Source organism: Balaenoptera borealis (genome assembly GCF_965194805.1).
Source record: "Balaenoptera borealis genome assembly, chromosome: 11".
Taxonomy (NCBI): Eukaryota; Metazoa; Chordata; class Mammalia; order Artiodactyla; family Balaenopteridae; genus Balaenoptera; species Balaenoptera borealis.
In genome coordinates this window covers 31,499,613-31,523,322 of record NC_138868.1, presented here as the reverse complement: position 1 = coordinate 31,523,322, position 23,710 = coordinate 31,499,613, and the positions used below count along the sequence as shown (strand labels likewise).

At 40.8% G+C, this 23,710-nt stretch overlaps 2 long non-coding RNA genes across 5 annotated transcripts in view; one reads left to right on the top strand and one right to left on the bottom strand.

Annotated features, from left to right (window-relative positions):
* The window catches only part of LOC309606018, a 182,578-nt gene that overhangs the window by 86,658 nt on the left and 72,210 nt on the right, over positions 1 to 23,710 (top strand). For all 4 annotated transcript variants that reach the window (XR_014231599.1, XR_014231600.1, XR_014231601.1 and 1 more), the window contains one exon: positions 14,980 to 15,078. This is a non-coding gene — a long non-coding RNA (uncharacterized lncRNA). The remainder of the gene's footprint in view (positions 1 to 14,979; positions 15,079 to 23,710) is intronic.
* On the bottom strand, positions 1,276 to 14,986 carry LOC309606036. Its single transcript, XR_014231622.1, has 2 exons — positions 13,495 to 14,986; positions 1,276 to 11,555 (listed from the first exon to the last, which is right to left on the bottom strand). It is a non-coding gene; the product is annotated as an uncharacterized lncRNA (long non-coding RNA).

Below are 23,710 nucleotides of genomic sequence, written 5' to 3'. Positions count from 1 at the left end.
AAGGCCAAGATCAAGGTATCAGCAAATTCGGTTCCTGGTGAGAACCTACTTTCTGGCTTGTGCAGCCACCGTCTTGCTGTGTCTTCACATGACAGAGAGAGAGAAGGAGCTCTACTCTCTCTTCCTCTTCTTTTTTTAATTAATTGAAACATAGCTGATTTACAATGTTGTGTTAATTTCTGCTGTACAGCAAAGTGATTCAGATTATATATATATACATATTTTTTAGTATTTTTTTCCATTATGGCTTATCACAGGATATTGAATATAGTTCCCTGTGCTATACAGTAAGACCTTGTTGTTTCTCTTCTCCTTCTTATGAGAACACCAGTTCCCTCATGGGAACCACACCCTCATAACCTCATCTCAACCTAATTATAGCTCAAAGGCCCCACCTCCTAATACCATCACATTGGAGGTTAGGGCTTCAACATGTGAACTTGGGCAGAGGGGACATTCAGTCCCTAACACTACTTAGCAAATCATTCCAAAACTTAGTGCCTCAAAGCAGTTATTATGAATTCTCTTGGTTCTGTGGTTTAACAGGGATCAGTTGAGTAGTCCACATTGGGGGTCTCTCATGCAGTTGTAGTCATGTGTCAGCTGGATGTCCAAGATGTCTGGACGTTCACATGGTGACAGCTAATGACAGCTACCAGCTGGGAGCTCAGCTGGGGCTGTCAACCAAAGTGACTATGAGTAGATTTTCCATGTGACTGGAGCTTCTCCACGCATGGCAGCTGGATTCCAAGACAGACTGACCCAAGAGTAAGCATTCCAAATGGCCCAGGTGACAGTTACGTGACCTCTGTATTACCTGTACCTTGGTAATTAGATACAGAATCTTGATGAGATTCAGCTCCTGTCTTTTGGTAAGAATATTTCTTGGGTGGGGCTGTGTACTTCTAGTGGAAAGGATATAATTCCTGGTTGTTTGTCTTTTTATAATAACAGTCATTGATGATCAAATGTCTAGATAAAGTAATTCATCAGGAGTTCAAATCTGCACTTTTCAAAGATCATTCTGGCTATAGCATAAGTTATCTTAAAAAAGGAATAAATGTCACAGTTATGTACAGCTTCATGAGGATGGCAATCAAAGTCAAGTCATAATTATATGAAGATTTATTGGGTACTTCATGCTGGTTTGATCATTTTAATAGTCTAAAAATAAGTTCAAAGGGGAGTGGAAAAGAAAGGAATAAATTGTTTTGGCATACTCTTTCACTGATACTGATCAGTTATTTCAAAAAAGATCCTCATTTTTTTAAAAAAAAATTTTCTAATTAAAACATCAGCCCTTAAAGGTTAACAAACAATTTATTCACCCCCACAGCCAGGATGGATAACTGTAACCTGAAACATTGGGTTTCCTCAAATGCTTACTTTTTCTTTCCTTTCTCCTCTTTTTTTTTCTTCTCTCTTTTCTTTCTCTACTTCCCACCTCCCTCCTCCACCCCACCTTGATTTCTCACTTTTTTTCTCAGGCAAGGAAATATCTTGAGCTTTTTTTTTTTTTTAAAGGCAGCCAATCACAAATGTAACAAAATTATAAACACTGTGGTAAAAGCTGCTTTCCTCCAGGAGTTTCCCGAACTGAGGAGTAGGTACCCCACTGTAGTAGCCACGGTCAGATGTTTTCCCGGAAGGTCCGAAGGCATTTCAGCAAGAAATCAAACCCTATCTGTATCCCTTGAGAGGAAGCAGAGCAGAGGAGAGGATAGAACACAGGCTTTGGAGCCCGATAAACCTTGACTGCGTGGATTCCCAGCTCCACCACAAAGCGCGTCATGGCTGTTACAGTTCCAAGAGGAGATATGCTTCTCAAGCTTTAATGAGCCTTCCAAACACCTGTGGATTTTGTTAGAATGCAGAATCCGAGGCAGTAGTCTTGGAGTCAGGCCTGAGATTCTGCGTTTCTGACAAGCTCCCAAGTGATACCTATGCTCCTAGACTGTGCACCACAGGGGCCAGTGTTTCTGCCCTGAAAGAAAGGCAATCCCGCGTGTTTGCTCTGTGGAACAGGATTCCCGCCACTGGGTCCCGAGCACATCAAGTGACATTGTCACAGCCTTCGTGACCCACACTAGTGGGAAATGTCTCCCACATAACTTTGTAATAAGCAGTAACACTTACCCCTTGACCACAGGGTATGGATGGCAACTTACTCCAAGTAACGCTGTGTGTGAAGAAGACCAGGCACTGCCCTTTCGCAAAGAGAAGACAGCAAGAGGGTTTGGAAGCCCACCAAGAAGCAATACTCTTGTCTCTGTCCAAGAGAAGCCAAGATTTTACCACAGGGCTGAAGCCTGGGTGGCCCTTTGGGTTTCCAGTCTGCACACAAAAAACGACATTATGATCATTAGTCTCCACAACATGATTTCAAGGGAGGCATTATTAGACCCATGTTATAGGTGGAGAAACTACAGACATGGGGAAGTTATTTTTCCCATCCAAGGCCACCCAAAGTGTCAGGGATGAAAATGAGGTCAAGAACCAAAAACCATGGGCAAGCTGTCCTCAGCATAAGCCATGAGACATTTTCTGCAAGGAATATTTAGGCCCTCGTTAAAAAGTCTATATTAAAAGTGAGGGGTAGAAAAGCACAAAAGAGCTCTAGATAAAATATGTTGTTGTTATAATCTGTTATGATTTTGAATGTATTCGTCGCCACAAATGTTTTTCACAATCACCATTTCTCGAATGTCTTCTATTATTATGTCTGTGTGACTTTGGACATGTTATTTAATCTCTCTGTGCCTCCATTTCCTCACCTGTGGAAAACTGGGATAATAATTTCCTCCCCTGTGAAAAATTGGGATCTCGCCAAGAATGAAATGAGAGCAAGCGTGTAAGGAACTTTAGCAGGGTCTGTTTTGTGGTAGGTATCATGTAAGTGTTAGTTATTCCTACACAGATAGCGTGACACATCTCCTCAACAATAACACAAGTTTGCCTGTGGTGGGAGCCATGAGATTCACTGTTCTCTGTTCTCCATGATGCTGGAGTGGTAGTGAACTTGGAGTAGGCTTTAAAAAGTAATTTTCTGTCTGAATCCCAAAGGACAAGGGTTTCTCTATGTGACTCAATTCCCTTCCCAAGTTTCATATTGTGCAGATATACCCCTCTAACCTTCCCAGAATAAATATTTGTCATTATATACATGAGATGCCCAGTTTCTAAGAATGTTTTTGTTATCATGATTTCCTCATATTTTATAACCTTCAAAGTGATTTCACAAACGTCATCTCACTGAAAACTTATAGCAATTCTATGAAGAAGACAAAATCTTAATGTGTCCATTTTATGGATGGGGAAACTGAGACACTCTGAAATAAAGTAATTCCCTCCAGGTCATATTGATTAATAGTAATAATACTAGTTACTAATACTAACATTTCTGAAAACTCAGTATTAGGTTAAACACATGAAAATGCTGATATTCTACCTCTTTAAAGCTACAAAATAGTAATTTCATATTGTCCTACATAAATGCTAAGTGTATCTGTCATTAATCCTCATATCAACTCTATAAGGTAAGAACAAATCCCCATTTTATCGACAAGGGGAGTGAAGATTTAGAGATAAAAACATTTGCCCAGGAATTCCCTGGCAGTCCAGTGGTTAAGACTCCACGCTGCCAACACACAGGGCACGGGTTCAATCCCTGGTCTGGGAACTAAGGTCCCACATACCCTGCGGTGCAGCCAAAAGATAAATTAAAAAAAAAAAGACATTTGCCCAAGGTCGAACAGTGGAGCCAGGATTCAAACCCAGGCCGGTATGACTCGAAGCCCAAACTATTTTTTTTTTTTTTTTTTAATTTATGGCTGTGCTGGGTCTTCGTTTCTGTGCGAGGGCTTTCTCTAGTTGTGGCAAGTGGGGGCCACTCTTCATCGCGGTGCGCGGGCCTCTCACTATCGCGGCCTCTCTTGTTGCGGAGCACAGGCTCCAGACGCGCAGACTCAGTAATTGTGGCTCACGGGCCTAGTTGCTCCGCGGCATGTGGGATCTTCCCAGCCCAGGGCTCGAACCCGTGTCCCCTGCATTGGCAGGCAGATTCTCAACCACTGCGCCACCAGGGAGGCCCCCTCGAAGCCCAAACTATTAACAACTCCACCATATGGCCTAGGAAATGGCAGAGCTTGATGACTCTATTGATGCAACATTTTTAGTATTAAAAACATAACACGTTTATACTCACTCTCCATAACAACCACATAAGGGAGAAAAGATCACCCCCATATTGAAAATGAGAAAGCTGAAATTCAGAAAGTTTTATGGCTTGGTCAAAGTCACATAGCCCTTAAGGCCCTTTTAAAATTGCCAGAGCCCAGATGCCTCTGCAGACCAATTGAATCACAACCTCTTGAGGTGGAACACAGGTATGGATAGTTTTTGAAACTCCCCAGGTGACCCCCATGTGCAGACAAGCTTGGGAACCACTGTACTACGCTCCAACCCTTCCCACCCCGCCTACTTCCTTTTCTACTCTATGGCACCTACAGGCAGATAAAATCTGGCCCTGAGGGTTCTGCTGTTAGTTTAACCCCACGGCGGTGATCTTAACTGTGTTTTATACAGCGTGATTGCCTATTTCCCAGACACACATTCTGCAGAGAGCTCCCAGCAGCAACTAAACCAAGCCACAGCAATGGGCCAATCTGAGTATCTTCCCACTGACAACAGTCAGCTGTCACTGAGGCTAAAATGGACAACGGTTCATCGAGGGAGGCCCTCCACCCTCCTGAGTGTTTAGCTTTGGTCTCAATAGGTACCCTGAATGGGGACAGCTGAGCATCAGTGGAGTCTGGCTGGGGAGCAAGGATGAGGCTCTGGCCAGCCCTGCGGAGTGGGGCAGCCCCCCACCTTCTCCATCACTCGCATTCACCATATGCAGGGTCAGGGCCACGCTAGGCCACGCTACTGGATGTAAGTGGGGGAGGCACGTATTGCCTCCCACTGGGTCCAGTCACCACCAGTTCAGAATACTTCATCTGTCCGGACTTCGCTTATTGTCAAAAATATGCTTCTTTGATTCCTGCAAGCCAAACCCATGGAAAAATAACAGAAACCAAATGCCAGGGACATGGTGCCAAGGCAAACACATGTGAGCCCTGAAATAACAGGAGATACTGTGGTCACGTCTGACCTTCTGAACTGTGCTATGGGTTGAAGCAAAAACAGCTCTTGCTGCTGCTTACAGGGTGCGTGGTAATACCAGTTTATTTGTAGTGCGAAAGAACCTGGATTTAGAGAGATTGCCTTTTGAAACTTGGACTCGGCCAAGGGGCCAGAAATAATACCATTTTGAGGAATGACTTTTTTTAAAAGAAGACCACTTCACCTCTGTAATCAACATAAGCCCAGAATCTCCTGATTTTTATCTGTCAAATGATTAATATCTAAGACTCCTAGAGCTTCTACAAATGTTTCTCTTCTCATTATAGCAATATTTTGGTGCAGGCTAACGTAGAAGCAATGCAAGTTCACTTGTTGATTTCAGCAGCCTGCAAGAGATAAATGTGGAAGGGCCCAGATGGAAAAGTAAAATGATGATTCAGGGTCAAAAGTGAATACACAGAAGGCTCCTGGATTCCACACTAACCAGTTCGGGCCCCAGTAGTAAGGCCTGCTAGGGGGCTGCCAATACTTGCATTCCCAGTAGCTATATTCTGGGCACACAAAACAAGTTACTGGGAGGAATTTGCTGGACATTAACATTACCAAGAAAAGACCACAAGTTACAGAGTTCACGCAAATGAAGACTGGTTCCCATGGAAGAGATTAAAACAATCGCCAAGCTTGCCTAAAAATGAAATACACATTCTCATATAGTTTTTCGGGTAATATTCTCTTCCTTTAGTTACATCATTTGCTGCATATCCAGAAGATGTGTGTCTTAAAGAGAAAGAAAAATACATGGTAAAACTAGCTTTATTCTAATTATTGTGAGGGGAAATACCCTATAAAAGAAGTAATACTACAAATAATTTGCAGTGCTTACTATGTGTTCAGGTACACGGTAAAACTTAACTACTTTTCTTGTTAATATATTTAATCCTCACAAACAGTGATTGCCAGAAGTTCTATTTTTATTTTAATGGAGTTATATTTATCAATCTTCTCATCTATTCCTTCTCTTGTTTTAGGGATCAAAAAGTCAAAACACTGTTTAAGAATTAAAAAATCCCCCAAATCATAAAAATATTTATCCTGTATTTTCTTCTACAAAGTTCCAATACTCAATTGTCATATTTAGGTTTATAATTTATTGGGATTTTTTTTTTTTTTTTTTTTTTTTTTTGGCTGCATTGGGTCTTCGTTGCTGCGCACAGGTTTTCTCTAGTTGCGGTGAGCGGGGGCTACTCTTGGTTGCGGTGTGTGGGCTCCTCATTGTGGTGGCTTCTCTTGTTGCAGAGCATGGCCTCTAGGTGCGTGGGCTTCAGTAGTTGTGACACACTGGCTCAGTATTTGTGGCTCACGGGCTTAGTTGCTCCGTGGCATGTGGGATCTTCCCGGACCAGGGCTCGAACCCATGTCCCCTGCATTGGCAGGCAGACTCTTAACCACCATGCCACCAGGGAAGTCCCCTATCAGGAATTTATTTTGGATGGAGATGTGCGGTAGGAATCAAATATATTTTCTTCCAAATGGATAACCAATTTTCCTAGTATCACTCATCCCCAGTACCACCATCCTTTCCACATCAGTAATGTCACATTCCTCATATGTCAAGTTTACATATCTTGTGTGGGTTGGCTTCTGGGCTTCGTTCTGTCTATTCCTGTCATGACACCACACAATCTTAATTACTACAGCTTTATAGTAAGTTTATATCTGGCAGAAGAATTACAACACCCTCCCCACCCATCTTGTCTATTCTTTTTTGATACTGAACTTTGCCCTTTTCTTTCAATTTTAGGAACACTTGGTTAAGTTTCAGGAAAAACTCTGTTGAGGTTTTTGCTGTAATCTGCAAGTTAATTTGGGAGAATTGGTATCTTCTTGATACTGTCCTTCCATCAATGAACATGGTATGTTTCTCCATTCTGTTGCCTTTTTTTTTTCTATTGACAGAAAGAGTCTTTGTCTTATCCCTGATTTTAAAGAAAAAGATTTTAACATGTCATCCTTAAAAATGTTTGCTGTAGGTTTTTAGTAGATTCCCTTATTAATTGAGCAAGTTTCCTTCTATTCCTATTTGCCTAATAGTTGGCTGACAGTTTTTAATCATGAATAGGTATTGAATTTTATCACACACTGTTGAGACAATCACATGTTTTTCTCCTTTCATCCTCTTAATGTCAACTCATCTTTGCATTCCTATGATAAATCCAACTTTATTTTAATATGTCCATTAATATTCTAGTATTTTGCTTACTTAGGCACATGTATTTATAAATATGGCTGGTTTATAATCTTCCTTTCTTATACTCTCTTTGAGTTGGAAAATGTTCCCTTCCCTTCTATTCTTTGATAAAATTGTCATCAGCATGCAGTTATCTGTTCCTTGAGTGATTAGCCAAACTCTTCTGGTCCTATGGTGGGTTAGGGGGTTAACTTTTAACAACTGATTCCGTTTCTCTAGTGGTGAAGTTCGTACTCTTGTTTCCATTTCTTCTTGACATAGTGTTGATGTCATATTTTTTTAAGACGGTGATCATGTCTATCTTTTCAAATTTATGGGCCTATATCTTCTTTTTATCTTTATGATGTCTGTAGTTATGACTCCTTTTTCATTTCTAATATTGTTTGTGAATGCTGTCTTTCTTTTTTTAAAGTTTTGATAAATTAGTTTTATTTCAAAGCATCAATCGGAGTGGACACTGTGCTCCACCCAGATTCGCTAGCGTCCTGTCACCTCTCTTCCAGATTCAGAGTGGTTTTACTTCCGATGGCTACTCTTCTTCAGAGGACTGTCCTCAGGCTACTGGACCCACTTTGCCCACCTATGCAGAATGACAAAAATGTCTGGGAATTCACATCCACTCCAATTAACCCTTAGCCAATAACTGACAGCTATGGGGATATGGAACCCCTCCTCATACAACCAAGAGGAACAGCTCTGAAGTATAATACATACTTCAGAAGCCCACTGTGGGATCAGGCTGAAGCTCTTTTCTGTGGGACCTGGCCGAGATTGTACCTTGCTTAGCTTCTTTTCCCCAACTGGGCTTCACTACCCCCTCACATGCTTCTCTAGTTGCATTTCTGTAGTTGATCAAGGACACACTCATCTTCATCTCTAAGTTTGTTTTGGAGGCACACAATAAGACAGCAGTTTTATTTTTTCAATTCTCTATATTGTGTTTTGTTTTCTGTGACTTTCATTAATGCATTTCATCTTTATTATTTTCTTTTTTTCTGTTATTTTTGGTATAACTTATTTTCTTGAATGGATGGTTAACTCCTTCATTATTAGTCTCCTTTTTCTAATAGTATCATTTAAGGCTATAAATTTTACTCTAAGTACTCCTTTAGCTACCTCCCACAAGTTTTCATACATTGCATTTTCATTATTTTTTAGGTGTAAATGTTTCCTCATTTTCATGCTTATTTCCTCTTTGTGATAATCATTAGTGCTGGTCACTGACACATCCAGTTCTCCTCTTTTGGTCAGGTCCCCATCCCAAAGTCAGCCATGGCAATAGATGTGCTTTGGCCAACATAAGATGAGTGGAAGTGATGTGTGTAATTTGGGGGCAGAAAACTTTAAAAGCCACATACTCTTCCCTCCACCACTGCAACTAGTTGCCAAGTTGCAGAAGTTCCATCAGCTTGGGTCTCAGAGGGAGGAAAACTGGGAATGGAGCTCCCAACTGACTTACACTAGAAATACACCATATATGGGAAATAAACTTCCATTGCTTTAAGATCTTGAGATATTTTAGGTCTGTGCACTATTGCAGCATAATTTACACTAATCTGACTGTTGCATCTACCATAGTCTGTAGAAATGCTTTTCCTTCTCTATTTCTAATCTTCAACTGTATAGAGTAGTTCCAGGTATTCTTTTCAAGTTTACATTTTATTGGAGGGTGGTCAGAGAATATATCCTATATATTACTAAGTCTTTAGTATTTGATGAGATTTCCTTTGTGGGCTAGCAAGCAGTTATTGAGTCATATATGTGTACACTCGATTAAGCTAATTAATTGGGTTATTCAAACCTTCAATCTCTTTACTAATTTTTGACTTTTTCATCTATCAATTACTAAAAGATGTTTTTAAAAACCTACTACATACAGGTTTTCAAATGTTTCTTTATAAGGCAATTGATTTGTGCATTAAATATATTTGAGGCCGTATTATTAAGTACATACAAGGGGTGAACTGTTTTTGTTTGATTATGAAATGAACTTCTTTATCTCTAATAATGCATTTTGTCTTAAAATCTACTTGTCAGAATGGTTGCTTCTGCCAAGGGCTCTGAAGTTATCCCTGCCTGGGATATCACTGGGTTGAGGGCACTTTTTATAATGATTTCTAAGCTGGGCAGGTGTGGCAGGCCATTCTAGGATCACACACATTGATAAATTCAAGTTCTAACCCCATGTGAGATAGGCCTCTCTTCCTTGTCATCTTGCTGTACTGAGGTTAGATTTTTTTCTAGTCTCCAGTTAGTGATGGTATAACTCTCCAACAGTTCCATCTTTAGGAAGGGGGATAAGTTCTACCTCTTCAGCTCAGGCAGGCCCACCACAGCCCCGTCTCCCATCCCTATATGTAGCGGAAACATCAGCCCATAATCTTTCTCCTTTGGTTTTCATAGCCCCCACTCTTTTTTTTTTTTTTTTTTTTTTTGCCCCTGGGGACTTTACTTACTGCAACTAGCACTTTTAAAAGGAGTTTTCCGTTAGGAGGATTTTAGGTTATCTAGTACCAGCAGCACCAGATGTTGTCTCAATTATATTTTATAACTGTGTGTCACTAACACTTTTGCCTATCTAAGGTCAGTGGGCTGAAAGCAAGATTTGTGATAGGATGGAGAAAAGAGCATAATGTTCCTGTTCTTTGGAGGATTTTTTATTTTACCAACTCTGAACAAGAGGATGGTAATCACCCTCACACCCTAATTTTTTTCTCTTTGTTTTATGTTTCCCTGTCCCTCTGTTTTTCCCTGGAGGCAATATCAGGAATAGGAGATTCAGGGAGCTTAGAAGGGTAATCAGTGAAAGAACACGGCTGATGATAATAACAGAATTAATAATGAATTGACATTTATTAACATTTAAATAAGCCAGACCTGAGCAAATGCTTTACACGTGTTCTCTCATTGAAACCTGGAAACCCTATGAACAACTGGACCTTAGGATGCTAAGCAACTTGCTCAGATCCCCACACCTAGGAAGTGGTTGAGATCCCAACCTTAGTCATCCGAAGCTAGAACCCTCAAAGGCCTGCACTCTCCCTCCAACATTCCAGTTTGAATGTTGAAATTGCTATTCTTTACTTAACACCCCTTCATCTCCTTCCCCCAGCACAACATCTCCTTAGCCTTTTCATCCCTTCTCATGTTAGAATGGCAAAGGAATATTATTCAAATATAGATTTCTGGAGGATAACTCCTGACTGTGCAGCAAGACCCAGCTCAGGTGACACCTCCCCCAGGAGGTGTCCGTGGTTGCCTGCAGGGTAGTTCAGTGACCCTCCCAGGGTTCCTGTAAGCACGCTGAACCACAATTATTTCATTCTATGAGTCTCTCCTACTGGTCTATGAGCTTCTTGATTGTCAAGACAGTCTCCTGTTCCTTTCTGTATCTCAAGCACATAGCACAGGTCCTGGCACATAGGAGACACTTGGTAAACATTTGATGAGTGAATGAATGAATGAATGAATGATTGGAAATTGTTTTTCATGGAGATCAGGACCTCAGCTAAATATATTTCCAAGGATGTAGATGTTTCTTTCTTATTCTTAAAAAAATTTATTCTCCTCATGTCTTGAAAACATGCAACAATCTCTCTAGAGATGCATATTTTTCTGATTTATATGTTAAGTCTGTTTCAGAATCGCTAAGGTGTCACAGAACAAGTATGGATGCACCTAGGGTCTATGACCTTATTCAGCGCAGTGTTGTGCTGGGCCTGGGGAGGTCTGCTGCCTCCTGGCTTCAGTCTAACTGTGAGTCTTCCGTCCAGTTCTGAGGAACATTCTGTTTTGCCCTGTGCCCAAGCATTGCTCTCCCCTGTTGTGACAGCATGATGACCAGATGGTGCTTCCTCTGTGGGTGGCCACTCTGGGAAACCCTGGGAGTTTTTGCAAACTGATGCACTTATCCTGAAAGCAGCATTTTGGCATCTTTTTATTCTCTTTGTTCCAAAATACGACTTTCACATGGATGCCCTTCTTTAACAAATGTAACAAACCCAGGCACAGGTATAAATTCAACTGCCCATGGCTGACCCTGTAGGCAACTTCATTTCCCACTCATTAAAGGTGATGAACCATCTTGCTTTCTCAGAAATAGCATTAGATGTCTCAGTCACCCGACTCTTATTAAACCATGCCAAGCTTCATGTGCCAAAGCTTGACTGGAACTGTTCCTCGTCTGAAAAAAAGAAAAACCACATATACTCAGGAACACAGTTCTTTTTAATTGGCCCCAGATGGGATGTGTTAGTATCCCTCCTCTCGTTCCATAATAAATCCTTGTAATTAAATATCAAATACTTATTACTCTTGTGCACGCAGGAGCCAGAAGAAGCTTTTCTCAGCGTAGGAAAGTGAGGGGTGAGAGCCGAGAAGATAGAGATGAGCAAAGTGGTAGATTTTTCGCACTTAGGTGAAGTAGGAAGGCTACAGTCGAGGTGAGCACAGCAGGGCTTGTCTGAGGAAACTCACTGATCTTAGGCTTCTTCTCCGTTGGTTGAGCAGAAAAAAGGAAGCTGCATGGTTAAGAGCATGGGCCTCAGTCAGACAGACCTTGGTTTGAACCCTACCTCTGCCATGCAGTAGCTGTGTGATGCTAGGCAAATTGCCTAACCTCTCTGAACTTCAGTTTGCTCATGAATAGAATGAAAATAATTCTTCCTACATCACAAGGTTGTTATGAACATTAAATGAGAAATCTGTTAAGCCATAGGCACAGTACCTGGAACATAGTAAGTAACTATAATTAGTCATCCCATGCAATAAGAGCTATTGCTATTATTGTTTATGGAAAACAGAACTAGTCCCATATAGTGAGGTGATGGATGATGTGAAGTTGTGCTAGGGAGTCCACAGACCAAAACAGTTTCTCATCCATGATCTTATCATGATGCCTGTCCCTCCCCACTAAAAAACCACCACCTGAGGGCCTTTTGGAGACATGTCTTTGACTGCATTAAGAAATTACGATACCAAGGCAGGCAGACAAAGCAAGAGCTATCTTACACATTATCAAGGATTTGTTAAGGGGACCAAAACCCGTTAAACAGCCAGGGTCGCATTGGAGAAAACCAGCTGTTGAGAGACCCAGACAGAGGAAAGGTAAGGTTCCATGAGGGAAAAGGACCAGAAAAAAGTAATCAATGGCCCAAGGCATAGAACAATACTGCAAAGGGGAAACCTTGGGGATCAGGTCACCCATGGAGCATAAAATTAAAAGGGTAGAATGGTGCTGAAAGGGGGGAATGGGAGAGAAGACTGGAGTCCATCTTTGCCAGTTTAAAAATTTTGCTTTAGGTGAGAACTACAGAAAAGATAAATATTTGGGAAATCAGAGCCATTTCTAAGATTCCTGTTGAATGATCTGATTGTGTAAAAATTCATGAGTAATCATGAATCCTCATCCTGCGTTTCATTTCAGGCTTAAGTCAGGCTGTATTTAAGAAAGAAATGCGGGAAATCTTAAGCCCCTATAATGAAGTGGGCTAAAGTCCTTATAAGCAGTGACTGCCCTGCTTTACCACAGCCCATCCAATCTCTGGCGGCACAGCTCTGGACCTCGCCCCAAGTTTACTCCTCAAGTCAGGAGTTGGAGGCTACTCTTATGCAGGAAGAACTACCGAAGGCACAGAGAACCCCCAAGTCCCAGGCCTTAACAAGTCAGTTGCCCAACAATATGTATTGTGTTCATATTCTATTCAAGACAAAGGAATTATCCACAATGAGTAAAACTGGGCTAGTGGGCAAAAGCCACTGGGAGATGACTTGACCCAATATCAGGAAAGGCATCCTAACGGTCAGAAATGTTCTAAGGATAGACTATAAAGTAGTAAGATCCCCATCATCAAGTGTGTTTCAAGCAGAGGCTGGCTTGTAGAAATTCAGATTTTAAAGAGGAAACTGGACTCAATGAATTTAAAGTTCCCTCCCAATTTCCCAGCCCTATAAAATAGAAGGTATGGCCTCCAATTATAACAAACTTACAGATTAACCAAGAAGACAGAAACTGTGGAAATGATAAGAGATCCAAAGCAATATGCAATAAGCCAAACTGAAGGTCTAAAAACTCAGGACAGCAATTCCTAAAAGCAGGTCTCCTGAGAATATTCAAGACAAACCTGAAATTCCTTCACACCCGAAGAAGAGTCATCCTTTTGCATAAGCAATAATTAGACTGGGCTCCTGGTAGTGAGGATAAAGATGAAGTACATATATGATTTAGAGTCAGAGAAATTAGTTCACAAACTCTTAGGCAGTGCCCACCAGATTCCTATGTAAATGAAGTACAGAGCATAATGCTTGCCAGTAAAAAAACAATAACCTCAAATAAACAGTTGCTTTGTCATCTCATGAGAAAAAGCAGATCTGCTTGGATTCTGTTTTCTGTGTTTGTGCACACTACGAGTCTATTCTCAATATTTTGCTTTGCAAGAAATTAGAATTCAAAGTCATGGCTTTCCAAACAATTATTAATTCAGAAGATGGAATCTGTGACCTCACGAGTTCCCTTGGGCTTTGAAATCATTACTTATTCATTCTTTATTTCTGACAGTGTCTGAGGAGTAGAAAAAGCATCCTTTAACAGCATGAAACAGGAGCTAGAGATAAAAATTAACTAGGGCCTTGTTACTCAGCGTGGTCCACAGACCAGCAGCCTTGGTATCATGAGCTCCTCCTCCCCTCGCCCTGACCTCCAGATCTGCTGAATCAGAATCTGCGTTGTAACACGGTCCAGGTGATTTGTATGGACCTGAAAATTTGAGAAGCCCTCAACTAGGGAACAGTGATTCTGTTGCCCACCTTCTGACCTTCACCAGCTGAAAGCTTGAAGAAGAAAAGGCAGCCTCTGGAAAACAAAAAGGGGAGAAAATTACTCCGATTCTAATCATTAATGGAATCACTGATCAAGCCGTTTGCATTGTTTTAGCAAATTTCCTATCACTAACGTGATACAGTCATGCTTAAAGTGGGCTGGCAGAGACACTGGCTTGTTCTGACCCAAATCAGCTAATTAGTCTCAGTTAGTGATTAGACTTCAGTGGAAAGGAGAGAAAAGCCTTCATCGAGGGCCTTGACAAGGAAATGCAGCTGTTTCTCATAAACTGCAATGAATGAGCCTATAATAAGGCTTCATCCTTTATAACCTGCAACCTCTTGCCTCTCTGTCACCAGAGAGGCAACCCCTTCCCGCGAGGGTTACTCCTGAGGTGCCAAGAGTTGCAAGGAGGGCACAGTTGTGCCAGCGAAGGGCAGCTTTTTGAGCTTCCAGGTAAGAGAAATATACAAAACCAAATAAAGTATTTCCTAGACTCCTTCCTCAATTCTAAAAGGCCACTGATTGCAGAAACGCCTTAGGCCTAACAGGAGCTTTTCAGGAGGGATTATCAAGACTTGCCTGTATAAGTCACAGACATGTCCGCATTTTTAAAATGTGAAATTGAGGAAGGCAGGATTATGGGGACACATCTTAGAGTCCAGAGAACTTGGCAGACCAGTGCTTGACAGCTTCATTGGCCGGGTTTGCTGATGGAGATTAGCAGTTCAGTCTCTACATGGGTCCCTGAAAATGTATACGAAAATACAATGTTCACTGTTTTCTGCAGGCATCTATTTTGCTGTGGAACTGAAATACAACCCAAAGAACTGCAAGGAAGAGAAATATCAGGACTACTTTCTCCAAAGAAATCTGGATTGAAAATCAGGTAAGTCTCAGTTTTGTGCTCCTGCAAAACTTTGCCTTTCCTGACCTGGGGCCTGAGTCTGGTCACCTAAGGATCCATTCTTGATGAAGAAAGACCATCCGACCATGGGTGTGTATGTGTGGCGCTGGGGGGATGGTCAGAAGCAGAGAGAGAAGCAGAGAGAGGTTCTAAAAGGGGACAAAAATTGTCCCCCAAATACATAGTGAGTCCATGACATTCTGATTCCCTAACACACAAAGTCAGTGTCTTTCACTCTATCGTACCTCCTCCTTCAAATTATCCTAGGTTTTCTGGTGTAACCGTCAAGCCTCTTTAAATGAGTAAGAGTCCTCTCTCTCTAGCCCTAGCCTGAGAACAGCACACCAATTAAAAACTGCAGGGAGTGCCAACAGAAAATCCAAAGTCAGAGTTCTTAACGCACGCCAAAGTTAGACAATTCACTTCCCCATCCTGCTCGCCATTGCCACATGCCATGGAATGGCAATGAATCACCTTTGGCTAAGGGAAGAGCACTTTCTTCCTATGGCCCTCTCGAAAGTTGTTTTCTGCCTTTTTTTTTTTTTTTCACTTTTGAATTGATTGTGGAAAACTCTTGTGTTTACGTAGAAACTAAATTTACCAGAGAAAAAGTCAGAAGGAAGAATCCTAAATGTTAAGAGTAGAAAAATCTGTGTCACCAGAAAACAAGGTCATGTTTGCTTTTATAGGCATTTATCTGAATTTTAAAAAAGGAAAAGAAAGAAGGAAAAATCTAAGTGGCTATTTATAAAAGGCAAAAGCTTTTTGAAGAATTCCTCATAGAGGCCTCAAGGCTTTCCAGGAGCTACATCACTGGCTGTTCCTTCCCCTGAATCCTAAAGCTCCCTCTAGTGACCAACAACATAACACTGCCTACAGGTGCAGAGAGTAAACATTTTCTAAAGCCTCTCACTCTTAGATATAGTACCTGGAGGTTTCTATAGCGTTATTCACATACGTCTGATCATTTGCCATGAAAACTGTAGGAAGTAAGAAGTAAACATGCTCTTTTCCCCCATTTAACAGATAAGTAAACTGAGGCTCAAATGGGGCCGAGACTTGTGCAAGGTCACATGGCTGATAATAAGGGGACCTGGCCTCCATTTCCAGTTCCCTGGGGTTCTGCTGCACTCCTCACATTCTGGGACAATTGTGTAAACTTAAAATCCATGAATATCCTCATAGAAAGCACTCATGGAAGTATTTTCGAAGGATTTATAGAAGTATTCTTGACTTTCCAGGCTCCCTTTGAGAATCTGAGGAGAGCTATGGGCCCAAACCTACATTTTTCCATACAACATCAGGAGATCTTTGGACCACCCAGAAGGGTATCACCTGACCCTCTAGGACTCCAAGGATCCCATTAAAAAGCCATCAACATCTCTTGGATATAATCTTGAGATATCAAGAACTCAAGGCATATGAACTTTGAAGTTCTTGGCTCTTTCCCTTCATTATGATGTTTTCCATGCTCATCCAGTTATCTCTTCAGCATTGTTCACAGTATTTTAAAGTATTGAAAAAAATTAGTATATATTTGCTAACATTTAAGGAAAAGCCTGTTGTTGCCATCAACGCATTCTAGCATTCCCACAGGTATGCCTGGGATTAGTGGCAAACTGAGATGTTTCTAGGAAAGTAGCAATTTGAAAGCATTTTTTCAAATGTAAGAGCATACCACAGTCTCACCGGCTGGCTCTGTGGAGAGCCTAAAGCAGCAACACAGTAAATATACAAAGAGTTTCTTCTGTGAACAAAAACCAGTAGTGCCTCTAAATTTTTAGCTCTTTTCATCCTGGCATTTCCAATGGCTTTGCTAGTTCACCTAAGTCTCTTCCAGTTAAGCTCCGTAAGGGTGGGGACCATTCTCTTCTCTGAGAATCAATCATATTCTCAGCATCCAACATGGTCCCCGGTTCTAGTATACACTCAACAGATAGTTAATGAATGAATATGTGAATGGTCCTCATTGAGTCAGCCCCTCTGGGAAAGTGCTCATTTCCCTCCCTAGTGAATCAGTTTCCTGATTTCCAGGCCTCTGGTTTCCTGGGACATTCACTAGAACACTCCACACAGGCAACCTCAGATTCCAGATACCTGGCTGCTCTTATGAAAAGTTCTGTTCTCTATTCTGGGATCCACACCCACAGGCTAGATTGGGCTACAAACAAACCTAAGCAATGATAACAGCTTCCTGCCTTAGCCCTCCTAGAAAAGGTATCACAGTTTTGAAGGGATGTATTAAAATTTGAGTAAAAATGCAGTGCCCTAGTGGCCAGAAGAAAATTCAGCCATCAAGGCTAGTAAGAGTTCATCTGAGTTAGGAAGGCCTTTTGGATCATCTCACACATACTCCACTCCTCTGAGCTTTTATCATGTAACTTCCCTCAGCTTCTCGTCGACCCTGCCCAACTGGTGAAATGTCACCTCAAAAGTGTCTTCTCCAATGAACTTATGGTTACTGGGGGTGGAGGGGGAAGGGTGGAGGGAAGGGATAGTTAGGGAGTTTGGGATTGACATGTACACACTGCTATATTTTAAAAAGATAACAAACAAGACCTACTGTATAGCACAGGGAACTCTGTGTTATACGGCAGTTTGGATGGGAGGGGAATCTGGGGGAGAATGGATACGTGTATATGTATGGCTGAGTCTCTTTGCTGTGCACCTGAAACTATCACAGCATTGTTAATCGGCTATACTCTAATATAAAATAAAAAGGTAAAAAAAATGTAATAAAAAAAGTGTCTTCCCCATCTCTCCTGGTAAGCAACTCTCACCTGTTTCCATAGCAAAGTTCCTCCCTTTACGACTGTGCTGTGATCATAATTATATATATCCCCTCCTCTCCCATATGCATTAAGCCCAACAAGAGGGGCAGGAGTTGCTGAATTCAAGAATGGACTAAGGGTGGGAATTCCCTGGCAGTCCAGTGATTAGGACTCTGTGTTTCCACTGCTGGGGGCCCAGGTTTCATCCCTGGTCAGGGAACTAAGATCCCGCAAGCCATGCGGTGCAGCAAAAAAAAAAAAAAAAAGAAAGAGAGAAAAGAAATGGAGTAGGGAAATAAGGAGGCAAGAGAGAAGCAGAGAAATGGCAACAGAAGAAGGACTCAGCTGGCGTTGCTGGCTTTGAAGATGGAAGGGGCCACGGGCCAAGAAATGCAGGTGACCTCTAGAAGCTGAAAAGGCGAAGAAATAGATCCTCCCCTAGAGTTTTCAGAAAAGGTTTGGCCTGCCAACACCTTGATTTTAGCCCAGTGAGATCCATGTCAGACTTCTGATGACCTCCAGAATTGTAAAATAATAAGTCTGTGTTGTTTTAAACCGAAAAAAAACCCCAAAAGAATGGACTGTTTTACTCTTCAGTTTGTTTCTTACCTTGATTCTGGCAAATCCTATCTATCTATCTATCTATCTATTTATTTATGGCTGTGTTGGGTCTTCGTTTCTGTGCGAGGGCTTTCTCTAGTTGTGGCAAGCGGGGGCCACTCTTCATCGCGGTGCGCAGGCCTCTCACTATCGTGGCCTCTCTTGTTGCGGAGCACAGGCTCCAGACGCGCAGGCTCAGTAGTTGTGGCTCACGGGCCCAGTTGCTCCGCGGCATGTGGGATCTTCCCAGACCAGGGCTCGAACCCGTGTTCCCTGCCTTGGCAGGCAGATTCTCAACCACTGCACCACCAGGGAAGCCCCTAATCCTATTTTTTCAGTGGTTACTGGTAACAACCTCATGAAAGCATGGGGGCTTCTCAGTGAAGAATTATGGTCTGAGCCACAGCTAAAAGCTGGGATTTCAGGTGGCTGGGGTCTTAGTACCACTCACCAGTCTTTTTACCCACAGTGTTCCTCTTCTCCCAGGTGCCCTATTAGCTATCTTATTTAAATCAAAGTTTCCCAAATTTTTGAGCACCACCTTCAGGAATTTTGCCATATCAAAGTTAACACCTAAACTAATATTTACTGAATCTCTTCCTTCAAATTAACTGAATTTTTAAGCAGCACTTTTGCTTTATAAGTAATATCCATAAAACATTAGGTTTGTTTTTTATTAATATGCATTAAAACAAAAGCAAAACTATTAAAATTTTTAAAAACCTCTGCATTAAAATAAACTCATAACTCTTACAATCTTAAAAATGACTTTGCCTACGTACCCACAGGCGTACCCAAAATCGCCTTCGAGTATCATCAGTGGCATAGCTGCTCCACTTTGTGAAACACTTTCCGAAGCCTTCACTACCCTCCCCAGGCCTTCTACCGAGACCTACCCCTTCACCCCCAGGAGGCTCCCCCACTTCCTACGTTTTTAGAAAGAGTCCATCAGATCTGAATTCCATCAAGCATCTCCCCATACCTTCCCACTCCATACACACCCCTGAAATCACACCTGCATGCGCTCTCATCCATCCTTCTTCTCGCTTTGCTCCCAGATAAGGAACTGCCCTTCTTTCTATTTAAGAAATGCCTGCTCACTTGTGTGCTGAAGCCCATCCCGATGCATTGCCTCAAGGATCTTACCCCAACAATTAACTTCTCTTTTGCTTATATCTAAATTATTTTAATTTGGAAATATATCATGCATACGAAAGCACATAAGCACATCTGTTCAGATTAAATAGTAATAAACATACAAGCATGCGTGTGCCCATCACTCAGGTTAATAGAGCACTGCTATTAGTACCTTCAAACATGCTCTATCTCTATCGTATCTCCTACTCAGGAATAAGCTCTGGCCTTTCTTTATGGTTTTAATGCCTATGTATGCAAACTTAACATATTTAGTTTTGCTTAGTTTTAAGTCTCATGTAATACAATCATACTGACATATTCTGTGACTCACTTCTTGTATTCAATATTATGTTTTGAGATTTACCCATTTTGGTGTGCATAGCGCTAGCTCTTTATTTTCATTTCTGTTGTGTATTTCATTTCATGACTAACCTGCAAGCTTCCTTCATTTTGTTTTATTTCTGTAGAATATTCCATTACATGACTAATCCACAATTTATTTATCGTGTTACTGTTGTTGGATATCTGAGCTGTTTTCAGCTTTTTGTTATTATAAGCGATACTATTTAGACATTCTTGTAATTGTGTCCTATTGCATATTAAGGATTTTTTTTAGGGCAGTGGCTTTCAAACAATTTAATACAACTCATAATAAATACATTTTACATGTAAAATAGATAGCTAGTGGGAAGCAGCCACATAGCACAGGGAGATCAGCTCGGTGCTTTGTGACCACCTAGAGGGGTAGGATAGGGAGGGTGGGAGGGAGACGCAAGAGGGAGGAGATATGGGGATATATGTATATGTATAGCTGATTCACTTTGTTATAAAGTAGAAACTAACACACCATGGTAAAGCAATTATATTCCAATAAAGATGTTACAAAAAAAAAAAAGAAATACCTTTTACAACACAACCCAAAATGATTAACAGAATGCAAAACCTTACTATTAGCAATCCAAAACAAATTAACTAAACAATCCATAACCTTACTATCAGCAATGCATTCTGATTATTTCTATTCTGTTCTGTTTAAGTCTATCATATTCTGCTCTAGTTTGTTTGCTTGTTTTTAAAAAGACTGGTTCACATCAAATCCTCTGGGATTGAGACACATAGTTTTTCGAGGCAGAAGCCTGGTGCGTCCCCCTTTGCCTGGCAAAGCAATAAAGCTACACTTTTCTACTTCACCCAAAAAAATAAAAGACTCATTCACCCACCAATGTGGTCTGACCTCGATCAAGAAAAATTCAACTGCCTTATGACACATACCTAGGAGTAACATTGCTGGGTTGCAAAGCATGTACACGTTTTAACTTTCCTACATAATGATAAACCACGCTCTCTCAATTTATAGACCAATAGGACATGTAAGTTACATTGCTCCCTGGCCTTGCTAACTTGGTGACAAATGAACTTTTAAAATGCTTTCTAATTTGTTGATGTTCCATGGTAGCTCACTGTGGTTTTAATTTGCATTTCCAAGGTTACTAATGAGCATATTCCCTATACTAATGGACAATTTGTGTTTCCTCTTCCATGAAATGCCTGTTTATATATTTTGGCCATTTTTCTATTAGGATACCTACACCTTATATATTTATAAAAGTCCTTTTTATTTTTGAGGTGCTGATCATTTGTTGGAAATGAGTTACAAATATCATCTCCCACTCCATAGCTTGTCTTTTGACTTTCTTTAATGTGTTTTTCGATGAACCGAAGTTATGTAATATAGTTGAATTTATCAATCTTTTCCTCTCTGATTTGCATTTTATTGTTTAATGCCTTAAGATCTCCTGTATCAGGAAATTGTATTAAACTACACAGTCTTCTAAAAGTTCTATGATAATGCTTTCACAATTTGTCTTTCATCCACTAAAAGTTGACTTTCCGTATGGTACAAGGTAGGGAACACACTGTATTTTTTTAATCTACATGGATCATGCCAGCAGCATGTACTGAATGGTTGATCTTTTCTTCAGTGGTCTGCAATGACTTCATCATGAATCAAGCTTGCGTGCATGATTGGTTTGTTTCTACACTCTATTCTGATCCACAGATCTATTTATACAATGTCTTGATCATCATAGCTTCAGTCCTAAGTCTGAGTAAAGCAAGCCCCTCCACATCTTGTTCTTCCTAAGTTTCTGGTCTATTTTGGGACTTGTTTCTCTTCCACATCATTTTAGAGTCACCTTTTCAAGTTTCTCATAAAACCTCTTTGGATTTTGATTGGAATTACATTGAATCTATCAATAAATCTGGAGATAACCTGGCATCTTTACTGCACTGAGTTTTTCTATTCAAGATTATGGTATATCTCTCCCTTCATTTAGGCTGTCTTTAATGGTGTTCAGTAATGTTTTATCATTTCCTCCACGAAAGGGTTTACATTCCTTAGAAATTTATACTTTATGTTGATGTTATAAAAAGGCAACTAAAAAAAAAAAAAAAAAAGGCAACTAACTGATCACTGCTAGTAAGTAGAAATGCATCTGACTTTCCTACATTGATACCATATTCAGCCACTTTTCCTAACTCTCTCATTAAGTAAAATGATTTATCTGTAGAAACTTTTAGAATTAGTTAAAATCAATAATGATCTTTTTTCTTTCTAGTCTTTATCATTTTTATTTCTTTTTCTTATTTTACTCTACTGGCCTAAACATGCAGTGGATTCAGGTGCTAGCCAACCTCTCTGTTTTCTTCCTAATCTTAAAGGAAATACTTTTAACATTTCATCATAAGATGTATTTGCTTTATGTTTTTGTAGTTGCCTTCATCAAATTAAGTTTATTTCTATAGTAAGAGTTATTATTTCAGCTGTCATTTCTCATAATTCTTACTTGTAGTTCATTTTTTCCTTGTGTGTGTTTTTTTTTTAATGTAAGACACTATTGAAGTATAGCTGAGATCCTATAAACTGCACATATTTAAGATGTACAATGTGATAAATTTTGACATATGTACAGTTGACCCTTGAACAACACAGGGGTTCGGGTGCTGACCTTCCACTCAGTTTTCCACTCGGAAAAACACCTATAACTTGCAGTCAACTCTCCGTGTCCACTGTTCCACATCTGCAGATTTAACCAGTTGTGCATCCATGTAGGACTGTAGTATTAACAGTACTTACTGGAAAAAATCCCCCTATAAGTGGACCCATGCATGTTCAAACCCAGTGTTGTTCAAGGGTCCACTGTATACATCTGTGAAACATCACCACAGTCAAGATAGTGGACACATCCATTACCCCCTCAAATTTTCTCTTGGATCTTTGTGAATCCTCCCTCAAAACTTCCCTGCCAATCCTGACACCCCTGTCTCCAAGCAACCACTGCTTTTTGTCAGTAATGATTAGCTCGCATTTCCTAGAAGTGTACATAAACAAAATCGTACAGCGTGTATCCTTTTTGGTCTGGCTCCTTTAACTCAGTATAATTATGTTGTGATTCATCCATGGTGTACGTCTATAGTACGTTCTTTTTTTTATTACTGAGTAATGTTCCATCGTATGATATACCACATTTATTTATTATGCAGTGACGGACATTGAGTCGTTTCCAGGTTTTGGCTATTAAATCACCTTTAGCCACCTTCTGGGGTGCAAGTAAGTTACTTGAGAACTATTTGATTCTGTTGGTCTTGCTCTTAAGCTTTGCTACGTGAGACTACAGAAGCATTCATTCTTGGACTAATTGTGTCCCACTACTGAGGCAAAACTCTTCTGAGTACTCTCCCGGATGACTAGGCTTATGAGGCTTGAACTCTGTCTGGCGGAAGCAGGAAATATTACTGGCACTACGTGAGCCTTGGGGATTGTATCCTCTAATCATTGTAGGTAGCTCTTTCCCCAGCATCAGGTAGTTTCCTCACAGGTATGCACTGATCAGTACTTAGCTGACAACTTTAGGAGGACTCTCTGCACACCTCCAGAGTCCTCTTTCTGTGCAGCTCTCCCCTCTAGTATGCTGTCCTGTGTTGTCCATAATGATGGCTCCAGCATCCATCTTGGAACAAGAGGTGACTTTGAGGTTGGAAGCTATGCAGTAAGAGAATAGAGCAGAAAGATAGGTGCATAGGTCCCTACTGACCCATGGAACCCT